This window comes from Lolium perenne, chromosome 1, assembly GCF_019359855.2.
Source record: "Lolium perenne isolate Kyuss_39 chromosome 1, Kyuss_2.0, whole genome shotgun sequence".
Classification (NCBI taxonomy): domain Eukaryota; kingdom Viridiplantae; phylum Streptophyta; class Magnoliopsida; order Poales; family Poaceae; genus Lolium; species Lolium perenne.
Genome location: NC_067244.2, coordinates 135,367,089 through 135,378,984, shown reverse-complemented (window position 1 = coordinate 135,378,984; position 11,896 = coordinate 135,367,089). Strand labels below are relative to the sequence as shown.

Genomic DNA, 11,896 nt, shown 5'->3' with positions numbered 1-11,896 from the left:
GGTCAACCGATGCTGCCGGAGCATGTCGTGAAGAAACTCACCCCGGATATGAGGAGCTTGCATGAGACTGTCTTGCATGTGGAGAACCTTCTTCTCAAATCAAAAGATCCTGGTTACCCTCTCTTGGTGGCGAAGGTGCCAACTGGCATGAACTTCGTCGAGAAGTACCCCACGGACTTGTGCTTCATCCGGTTCAACGACATCTTCAGCATCTATCGCATGCAAGCGCTCCACTTTAGTGTGGTTCGCCTAGTTGCTCTTAGCTTGTACGCCGCAGTTGTTAAGGAGGAGACGCCGACCATCGCGATAATGGATCCCTTCTATATGCAGGAGAGCATCATCTGCAACACTGGGGATCGGGCGATTGCCACCCAGCAGGTCGAGGATTTCATGCTGGCGAACATTAAAAAGGGCGCCATTCTCATCCCTTACTTCCCCGAGTAAGTAATCACTCGCTAGTCCCCCATTACCATTCTATCCTATATCTCCATTTGCATTTCCAAAGGTTAATCCGTGTGTTTTCCGCAGAGACAAGTTCTGCACCCTCATCGTCGTGCACCCGCAACACTCGCATGCAGTCTATCTCGACTCGGGTAGGGACCACAAGAAAGACTACACCCACATCAAGGCCCTTCTCAATGATGCTCTCACCGGCTTCGCCAACAAGGCAAGCCCCCTCAAAGTAGAGAGGAAATCCCGAGGAGGCTTGGTCTTAACCCACACAACCAACTTCCCCTGCCTCAGGCAGTCGACGCCCGACAATGGGATGGACGCGTGGTACGCCATCCTTCAGATGCAGGAGTACATAAAGTACGCAGATGACATGTTGTTGCCAGAGAATCTCAGAAACAGGATTGCAAACATGGCGGATGTCCCTGATAGAGAGATTAGAAAGAACTGGGGTCGCATCCAGCAGTTCATTTGCACGATAATCCTGCAGGATGTCAACAATAGGTCTGGCGAGTTCTTCTACGGCTACGGTCTACCACCTAATGACGAGATAGAACTCCGCTTGGAGATGTCGCGTGATGAGAGGCCGTTCAACTCGCTTGAGGGCTGCCGTCCATTCCCCCCTAGGCGTACAACCTGATCCTACGACGGGAACACTTGCTAAAGCTTGAACGATATGTCCTTGAACTTCCGTATTGTAATAATTGCTATATATTCCCATAGAATCGACTAGTTGCTTTTATTTAGTTGTATGAATGTGCATGTGAACATGTGTCTATAGTTTCATTTACTTTGCTATATATTTCAAGATTATGGCGTACATAGCTTAATAATTATTTGCATTTACTCGACCACTACTTGCCTCGTATTTGGAGTTCGCCGATGATTAGAATGTTCGGTCACTCGTACACTCGGGGGTGGAGCCAGTGAGCCTTGGTGCGATGGCCACAAGTATCAATCTATTGTGCATCCTACCTAGCCTCACTAACTCCATCCCTGGATGTTAATATTTGTTTCGACCGACAAAGTATGAGGCATGCTATTTAATTCGTACTACTTGTCTTCTATTTGAGTTCGCACTTCTTAATTGCATTGGCCGATGATTAAAATGTTCGGTCACTTGTACACTCCGGGGTGGGGCCAGTGAGGCTTGGTGTGATGGCCACAAATATCAATCTATTGTGCATCCTACCTAGCCTCACTGACCCCATCCCTGTATGTTATTATTTATTTTGACCAACAAAGTATGAGGCACATGCTATTTAGTTCATACTACTTGTCTCTTATTTGAGTTGGCACTTGTTCATTGCATTGGTACTAACGTTTTACTTGTCTTGTGAATGGAGATGCCGACGACATATGTCGTGTACAAGGGGAGGGTTCCTGGAGTCTACGACGACTGGGAGGACTGTCGGAGACAGGTGCACCGTTTCAGCGGCAACAGCTACAAGGGATACCCCACTAGGGTGGAGGCGGAAGGAAGATACGCCCGTTATCTAGCGGGAGAGATGAGGGACATGAGGAGGAACCGGATGAAGACCATGGCCTTCGTTATGATGGTCATCATGACCATGTTGGTCATGTTCTATGTGATTGTAGTTTAGGTTAGGACCTACATTGTGAGGTGTATGACGATACTTGTGACGACTATGTACCAAGACTTCTAACTTTGTGAAACTTCGTCGTTCGGTGTTGCATATGCACATGTGTTGTATGAATCAACATTCCGAAACGAGACTTGCGTATTTGTGTATTGATACCGAAATGAAACTTGCCTCTCTATGTGCTTCTCATATTGCATGTAATGCTGTATAAATATGAACTGCGTTGTAAATATATACTGCTGTCAAATATGTATTGTAATATGCTGGAAAAAAGCTGAAAAAAGAATTTTCGAATTTATTGCCGGCGCACCTAAATGACCTACTGCCGGCGCACGTGGCATGCGCCAGTGCTGGAAGCACTACTGCCGGCGCAGCTGATGGTGCGCCGGTGGAACTTGTCCTTTGCCGGCGAAGCGTCGATGGCGCGCCGGCAGTATCCATCAGGCAGTGCGCCGGCAGTGGCCATTTATCACCGGCGCGTTCGCACCGGCGGGCTCGTGGTGCGCCGGCAATGGGCCTTTTAGGTTCGCCGGCGGTAGGCCTTTTCCTTGTAGTGTATTATAGTGCATTAGAACAAAGTTTCCTATGGATTCAAGGGTAGGAAATCCAAGTTAACTCATTTACATGACATTATTTTTTCCATGAAGCAAAGTTAACACACCTATCAATTTCCCGTACATTTTGGAGTGACTAAGAAGGATCCAGGCTTAATTATTCGTTTTCACGTGTAAAACTTGTCTAAATCTTGGTCAAACCAAATTGGCAGAAAATTAAAAAAAAAACTGAAAAATGAAAAACCAAAGCACATAGTCTTATATGTCATATAGTAAGCATTAAAGTTGATAAACAAGGTGTAGACATATTCAAACCATACAAATCATGTATCTACCCCCTAACCCCTAAACTATGTCTTATGAAGTCACGCATGAAGAGAAGTGGTTTTGGGTTTCAAACATGGAATTTTCAAAAACCTCCCAAAAACTTCATTTTATAGTGACTAAGAAGGATACATGCTTCCCTTTTCATTTTCATGTTTTAAACTTGTTTAAATCTTGGTCAAACCTAGGATTCGACCAAGATTCAAATGGGCACAAAAAAAATGAAAAACAAAAGCACATAGTCTTCTTATATATGTCATATCGTAAGCATTCAAGTTGATAAACAAGGTCTAGATATATCCAAACCAGACAAATCATGTATCTACCCCCTTGTCGATCTTATGAAGTCTAGCATGAAGAAAAGTTGTTTTGGGTTTCAAACATGGAAATTTCAAGAACATCCCAAAAGCTTCATTTTAGAGCGACTAAGAAGGATCCAGGCTTACCTTTCCATTTTCATGTTTTAACTTGTTTAAATCTTGGTGAAATCTTGGATTTGACCAAGATTCAAATGGACCAAGATTCAAATGGGCATAAAATAAAAAAATAAAAAATGAAAAACCAAAGCGCACATAGTCTTCTTATGTCATATAGTAAGCATTAAAGTTGGTAAACAAGGTCTAGACATATTCAAACCAGACAAATCATGTATCTACCCCCTAACCCCTCAACTCTGTCTTATAAAGTCAAGCATGAAGATAAGTGGTTTTGGGTTTCAAACATGGAAATTTCAAAAACCTCCCAAAAACTTCATTTTAGGGTGACTAAGAAGGATACAGGCTTCCCTTTTCATTTTCATGTTCTATACTTGTTTAAATCTTGGTCAAACCTATGATTTGACCAAGATTCAAATGTGCATCAAAATTCAAAAAAAATTCAGAAAAATGAAAAACCAAAGCACATAGTTTTCTTATGTCATATAGTAAGCATTAAAGTTGATAAACAAGGTCTATACATATTCAAACAAGAAAAATCATGTATCTACCCCCTAACCCTAAACTTTGTCTTATATAGTCAAGCATGAAGAGAAGTGGTTTTGGGTTTCAAATATGGAAATTTCAAAAACCTATCAAAAGCTTCATTTTAGAGTGACTGGCTAAGAAGGATCCATGCTTACCTTTTCAGTTTCATATTTTAAACTTGTTTAAATCATTGTCAAGCCTAGGATTTGACCAAGATTTAAATGGGCATAAAATTAAAAAAAATCGGAAAAATGAAAAACAAAAGCACATAGTCTTCTTATGTCACATATATATATAGTAAGCATTCAAAAGTTGATAAACAAGGTCTAGACATATTCAATCATGTATCTACCCCTAACCCTAAACTATGTCTTATAAAGTCAAGCATGAAGAGAAGTGTTTTTTGGTTTCAAACATGGAAATTTCAAAAACCTCCCAAAAGCTTCATTTTAGAGTGACTAAGAAGGATCCATGCTTACCTTTTCATTTTCATGTTTTAAACTTGTTTAAATCTTGGTCAAACCTAGGATTTGACCAATATTCAAATGGGCATAAAATAAAAAAACAAAGCACATAGTCTTCTTATGTCATATAGTAAGCATTCAAGTTCATAAACAAGGTCTAGACATATTCAAACCAGGCAAATCATGTACCCCCTAACCCTAAACACTCTGTCTTAATTATATATGAAGTCAAGCATGAAGCAGAGAAGTGTGGTTTGGGTTTCAAACATGGAAATTTCAAAAACCTCCCAAAAGCTTCATTTTAATTAGACTGATTGGTTAATTAAGAAGGATCCAGGATTAATTACCTTTTCATTGTCATGTTTTAAACTTGTTTAAATCTTGCTCAAACCTAGGATTTGACCAAAATTCAAATGGGCATAAAAATTCAGAAAAAATCGAAAGAATGAAAAACCAAAGCACATAGCCTTCTTATGTCATATAGTGAGCATTCAAATTGATAAACATGGTCTAGACATATTCAAACCAGAAAAATCATGTATCTACCCCTAACCCTAAACTCTGTCTTATGAAGTGAAGCATGAACAGAAGTGGTATTGGGTTTCAAACATGGTAAATTCAAGAACCTCCCAAAAGCTTCATTTTAGAGTGACTAAGAGAAGGATCCAGACTTAATTACCTTTTTCATTTTGACATGTTAAACTTGTTTAAATCTTGCTCAAACCTAGGATTTTACCAAGATTCAAATGGGCATAAAAGTCAAAAAAATGAAATACCAATGCACATAGTCCTCTTATATATGTCATATAGTAAGCATTCAACAAGTTGATAAACAAGGTCTAGACACATATTCAAACCAGACAAATCATGTATCTACCCCCTATCGACCCTAAACTTCGTCTTATATGAAGTCAAGCATGAAGAGAAGTGTGGTTTTTGGTTTCAAACATGGAAATTTCAAAAACCTCCGAAAAGCACATAGTCTTCCTATGTCATATAGTAAGCATTCAAGATAGTCTTCCTATGTCATGTAGTAAGCATTCAAGATAGTCTTCCTATGTCATGTATCTACACCCCCTAACCCTAAACTTTGTCTTATGTAGTCAAGCATGAAGAGAAGTGGTTTTGGGTTTCAAATATGGAAATTTCAAAAACCTATCAAAAGCTTCATTTTAGAGTGACTGACTAAGAAGGATCCATGCTTACCTTTTCATTTTCATATAGTAATTAAGCATTCAAGTTGATAAACAAGGTTTAGACATATTCAAACCAAACAAATCATGTATCTACCCCTAACCCTAAATTCGGTCTTATGAAGTCAAGCATGAACATAAGTGGTTTTGGGTTTCAAATATGGAAATTTCAAAAACCTATCAAAAGCTTCATTTTAGAGTGACTGACTAAGAAGGATCCATGCTTACCTTTTCATTTTCATATAGTAATTAAGCATTCAAGTTGATAAACAAGGTTTAGACATATTCAAACCAAACAAATCATGTATCTACCCCTAACCCTAAACTCGGTCTTATGAAGTCTAGCATGAAGAGAAGTAGTTTTCGGTTTCAAACGTTTAAGCCAAAATCCCCATTTCAAATATTTCAAACTTATTCAAATTTAGTTCAAATTTGAAAGACATACAAGTTATAGTACACATAGTGCATACATGTTCACACATACTGCACTAGATGCTAACCCTATAGTTTGAGGCCATTGGATGAGGTCGAAAAAATTCTTGGATTAAATGGGGTTGTTCGAACCCCGTAGTTGGATTTTTTTGAACCTTGATTTGTAGAACTGGGCAAAACCCTAGTTTAACCTATTTAATTATAGATTCGTAGGTCGATTTTCTACCTTTTTATTATTACTATGCAGCACATGTGTGTTTGCCCGTCGAGTGAAACTCGGAGGAAGAGGGATCACTCAGAAGGAGAGAAGAAGGGAGAGAATTATGGTGTCTTCCCTTTTTCGGGTGATGATGCTGACTGTTGTGTAGGTTTTGTCAGTGAGCAGGAGGTGCGAGCGAGCGAGCGAGCGAGTCGAGCGAGGCCGAGAATGAGAGAGTTTTTTTTTGTGAGAGGGACAACCGAAGGATCCAGAAGGACCCACAGACTCCCAATATGCATCCTGATGCGTCTTCTCTTGACAAAGAAAATGGCTGGGAGTTTGCGTACCTATTGCACGTGACTTGTGCTCACTGAAGTGTGGGACCTCACGCATGGGCACCACACGTAAGTGACAGACCTGTTGGTGTAAAAACTCGGTTGATTATTATAGTTCATTAGAACAAAGTTTCCTATGGATTCAAGGGTAGGAAATCCAAGTTAACTCATTTACATGACATTATTTTTTCCATGAAGCAAAGTTAACACACCTATCAATTGGTACATTTTGGAGTGAGTAAGAAGGATCCAGGCTTACTTATTCGTTTTCACGTGTAAAACTTGTCTAAATCTTGGTCAAACCAAATTGGCAGAAAATTAAAAAAAAAACTGAAAAATGAAAAACCAAAGCACATAGTCTTATATGTCATATAGTAAGCATTAAAGTTGATAAACAAGGTGTAGACATATTCAAACCATACAAATCATGTATCTACCCCCTAACCCCTAAACTATGTCTTATGAAGTCACGCATGAAGAGAAGTGGTTTTGGGTTTCAAACATGGAATTTTCAAAAACCTCCCAAAAACTTCATTTTATAGTGACTAAGAAGGATACATGCTTCCCTTTTCATTTTCATGTTTTAAACTTGTTTAAATCTTGGTCAAACCTAGGATTCGACCAAGATTCAAGCGAACACAAAAAATGAAAAACAAAAGCACATAGTCTTCTTATATATGTCATATCGTAAGCATTCAAGTTGATAAACAAGGTCTAGATATATCCAAACCAGACAAATCATGTATCTACCCCCTTGTCGATCTTATGAAGTCTAGCATGAAGAAAAGTTGTTTTGGGTTTCAAACATGGAAATTTCAAAAACATCCCAAAAGCTTCATTTTAGAGCGACTAAGAAGGATCCAGGCTTACCTTTCCATTTTCATGTTTTAAACTTGTTTAAATCTTGGTGAAATCTAGGATTTGACCAAGATTCAAATGGACCAAGATTCAAATGGGCATAAAATAAAAAAATAGAAAAATGAGAAACCAAAGCGCACATAGTCTTATATGTCATATAGTAAGCATTCAAATTGATAAACATGGCCTAGACATATTCAAACCAGAAAAATCATGTATCTGCCCCTAACCCTAAACTCTGTCTTATGAAGTCAAGCATGAACAGAAGTGGTTTTGGGTTTCAAACATGGTAAATTCAAGAACCTCCCAAAAGCTTCATTTTAGAGTGACTAAGAGAAGGATCCAGACTTAATTACCTTTTTCATTTTCACATGTTAAACTTGTTTAAATCTTGCTCAAACCTAGGATTTTACCAAGATTCATATTGGCATAAAAATCAAAAAAATGAAATACCAATGCACATAGTCCTCTTATATATGTCATATAGTAAGCATTCAACAAGTTGATAAACAAGGTCTAGACACATATTCAAACCAGACAAATCATGTATCTACCCCCTATCGACCCTAAACTTCATCTTATATGAAGTCAAGGATGAAGAGAAGTGTGGTTTTTGGTTTCAAACATGGAAATTTCAAAAACCTCCGAAAAGCACATAGTCTTCCTATGTCATATAGTAAGCATTCAAGATAGTCTTCTGTAACGGCCCCGGGTAATACCCCATATTAGATTTGTTTGTGTTTTTATTTTATGCATCATCATGCATCATATCATCCACAAGATTTTTAACACATAAAAATTACTTTGAATAAAATATTTTGTTTCCCCCCCTCTCATATGGTTTCCATAATAAACCATCCCCATGTCTTCTATTTTAAAACAAAACCCTAAAACCAAAACTACTAACCAAAATAAAATACCTCCAGATATTTTCCTACTTTAAAGTAAAATTGGTTTTGTTCTATTTTGTTTTTGCAATAGTATTCCAAACAGTTTTAAAATAAAACAGAAAAATAAAAAACCCCTCTCTTCCCCCGGGCCTCCCTTTTCTTCTCTGGCCCGTCCCCTTTCTCTTCTTCTGCTGCACCAGCCTGAGTTGGCCCAGTCCACCGGCCCATACCCCTTCGTATCGGCCTCTCTCTTTTCCCCTTTCTTCCTCGATAGCGACATGAGCACGAGAGGAGCGTGCCCCTCCTTTTTCCCTGGCGGACGTCATCCTCCACCACCATAGCGCCAACCACTCCCCTCCCCTTTTAATCTCCATCCGAGGCAGGAAAACTCTAGCCCTCTTCCCTCTGGCCGCCGCCACTCTCTCCTTTCACCCCCACCTTCCTTTTTCGTTTCTCTGTAAGCAAACGAAGAAATGCCACCGCCACCTCCTCTCCATGGCGCCGCCGCTACCGGCCGCCCCTCGCCAAGCTGAAGCCACCAGAATATCCGCCTTGTCGTCCTCTCCATCCCCGTTCAAGGAATCGAGCCGGGGCTCACTCAATCGACGGTGAAATCGCCGATTCCGCCTCCAACTCCGGCGAGTAATCCATCAATTGCGGCCACCCTCGTCCTCCTCCGGCCAAACCGAGAACACCTCCGGCTTCCCCGTGTTCCGGCGCACCTCCGACGCCCAGTCCCTCGTCCTGGTTCAGCCCCAGTCGTCGTCGCCGTCTCCGACCTGATCTCCTGTGAGCCATGGCTGCGAGTTCTTTCTCGAACCCGTCCTCGACTGGTTCAAGTTTCGTCCAGACTCGTTTGTTCAACAACAGCATCAGCAGCACACTGGTTAATCTCTTGATCCCTGAAGCAGCAGACGCGTGTTCAATTCCCTGCATCTGCGGATTAAATACACCCTTTTTCTCTATTTTCTTGATTCAGTTCTCGCGGCCGAATATGCTTCAATAGCTGTGGAGCCTTTCTTGTATCACAACAGCAACATAGCTCGTATGGTTCGTTCCTTGTTACCCATCATTAGATCCTGTGTTCAAATGTTAGGGAGGCCAATTAATCTCCTCTTCCTAATGTTTTTGTCTTCCAGATCCGATGCTGGGCCTCGACCCGTTTCTCTTCGTCTGCAGCCATCGCCCCCGCGGCCCAGGATTTCCCATCGCCAACGCAGACCGGATCCGGCCCAGAACGTCAAAGGTTCAGCCCAGTTCGTCCCGGGCCCTTTTTTCTGTTTTCTGAAAATTGCAGGATTTGTGTAAATCTTGCAAAATTCATATTTTCCAAACCGTAACTCGGATTAAAATGTTTTCTATATGGAAATTGATCAGAAAAATGTGAAGAACATGAATATGCCATCCATGCTTGCTGTTGCCTTATGCATCATATAAATTCGTGATAGTTTGCATTATCACCTAATATGGAACATATGGAATATGTGGGATATTATATATATGTTGTCCCGATTCCATTTAACTTTGTTATAGCTCACCCCTGCCATGTTTGCTATGCTAATCCACCCTTAAATTTGTCGGTAGAAAATGCAACTCCAACCTAATTTGATTGTCGAGAGTTCCGACTCCGATTAATATGGATAAGTTGCATCGCATCATATTTGCCATGCCATGCATATTATATCATGATCATGCTGATTCTTTTGACGTAGTAGTAAGACTTGCATGCGTTATGTTTTACAGCATTTGCTTCTTCCCGGATAGGATCACGAAGTGGTGTGTGAGATACGACGAGTTCTCCGACAAGTTCTTCTGCAGCTTTTTACAGGCGAGCCCACCCCTTCACCTATTTTACTTTTACATGCTCTTTTGATCTATTGCTATCCTTGTGTTGCGATTCTGTTGTGTCACGTGTCCTATCCACCTGTTACCTATATGTCCGAGATACACCTCCTCGCCCTACCTATTGTTTGTTGTTTGCCAGCTTTGCGAGTCGTAGGCGAGTTTAGGGTCTTGTTGATATCTCGAGATGTTCGGGATATCTTGTTGGGAGGGTATCACATGCTATATCAGTTGTTGGAGATACACATGCTTTACTTTATTGTTAACAACTAAAATTGTAAGCAGAGGCATCTGTGAGCCCCTTTGCGAAAGCATCGGAACTTTGACTTGCTAATGTCCCCTAGGACCCGAGTTCTTGTTATCTGTTCCGAGATTGAGCGCTCTACCCGTACGTGGGGGAGTGGGACCCCCATCACCCACTACCTTTCCTCGAGTCTGTTTATTGGGAGCCACAACCTTGGTTTTATTTGCTCATATGCACGATGCACGATTTACTTCTGTTGCCTTCGGGTGTTTATATTCTGTTCTGTACTCATATTGTGGAACGATTAGCGATAGCAGGTTGTTCACACTTAGCTTAGCCGTTGGCACAAACCTCTGGGTCCGTATCGGAGTACGGCCGAACTTCGTCATGGGTAGCTTAGTTGGGTGGCTCCCATTAAACTTTCTCTTGCATTGGGAACGGTCTTGTTGTGAGACTCCACCTGTAGTAAGTGGGGTCGAGCATGCGTATGGTTACATTTGGGCAACCCCTGCAGGGTGTACATCTTATCGATAAGCCGTGTCCGCGGTTATGGACGACTTGGAATTGTATGGCTTGATCATAGAACAACTTACACCTTATACTTGTTGTTAATAATCTGATAATAACTTGTGTAGTAATATAACATTACTACAACCAACATATAATAAAATTGTCAACCGTGGAGTGCCTTTTACATTGCCTCTTCGCTTTGTTGAAGGGGATATGTGTAATCAGCTGGGTTATGTTTGTATAGTACTTTAGTTGTTACCTTATGCGCTCTCTTATCTTCTCTGAGTAGACGGATGTTGTAGCGTGTCTCTATTGGATAGTAGCTTTGCTGCCGCTAAACTCCACATATAGCCGGGTGAAGTTTATACCGCCCACCAGCGAGCATAGCTGGTCTTGTCTCGCAAGTACGTGCCAATGGTACTTACCCTCGCCTTCCTTTCTTTTTGTCTCCTCCCCCTTTTGTCGGCAACCGATGGCCCGACTTTGACAGTACGAGATGACGACGTTAGCAAGGTTACCCTTCCGGCTTGGCACAGGCGGGGGTTATGGACGCCACTGGTTATCTTCAGGACTCTTAGTCCAATTTGTATCTTGTCCGTACTCGGATGTATTTGATCTTCTGTATGATTTGGATCCTTGTATTGTATATTTGTATCTTGACTCGTTGGAGTCGTTGTTGTAATATATGTTTCTTGTGGGCTCTATTGTAATCCTGTTGTAATGTTACCGCTCGTGTTAATTCCTCTGGCATCACGTGTGTGATTCGTCGCGCACGTCGTGTCGGAGGGCGTCTCTGAATCGATATCATGCGGATTTCGGCGGGTTCGCTGGGATCCTCATGGTACCGGTTCCGGGGCATCACAAGTTGGTATCAGAGCTCAGGTTGACGGTACCCCACTAGTCCAGCCTGTAGGATAACCTTGCCAACGGTCGTTGAGTTTAGAGAGTTCAAACTATTTTCTAAAATTCGTTGGATAGTTCTGATTAGCTCTGATTTTCTCCTTACCTCTATTCTTTCTCATCTTATCTTTGCGA

The 11,896-nt window shown here is 41.2% G+C and overlaps 1 long non-coding RNA gene across 2 annotated transcripts; it reads left to right on the top strand.

Moving 5' to 3' along the window:
* The first annotated feature begins 8,339 nt into the window (after positions 1 to 8,339).
* On the top strand, positions 8,340 to 11,068 carry LOC127305510 (uncharacterized). 2 transcript variants are annotated; one of them, XR_007853982.2, is made up of 4 exons: positions 8,340 to 9,151; positions 9,245 to 9,315; positions 9,405 to 9,511; positions 10,009 to 11,068. It is a non-coding gene; the product is annotated as an uncharacterized lncRNA (long non-coding RNA). The 2 variants fall into 2 exon arrangements; XR_011742683.1 differs by having other exon boundaries at positions 8,348 to 9,315; positions 10,009 to 11,065.
* The last annotated feature ends 828 nt before the right edge of the window (positions 11,069 to 11,896 follow it).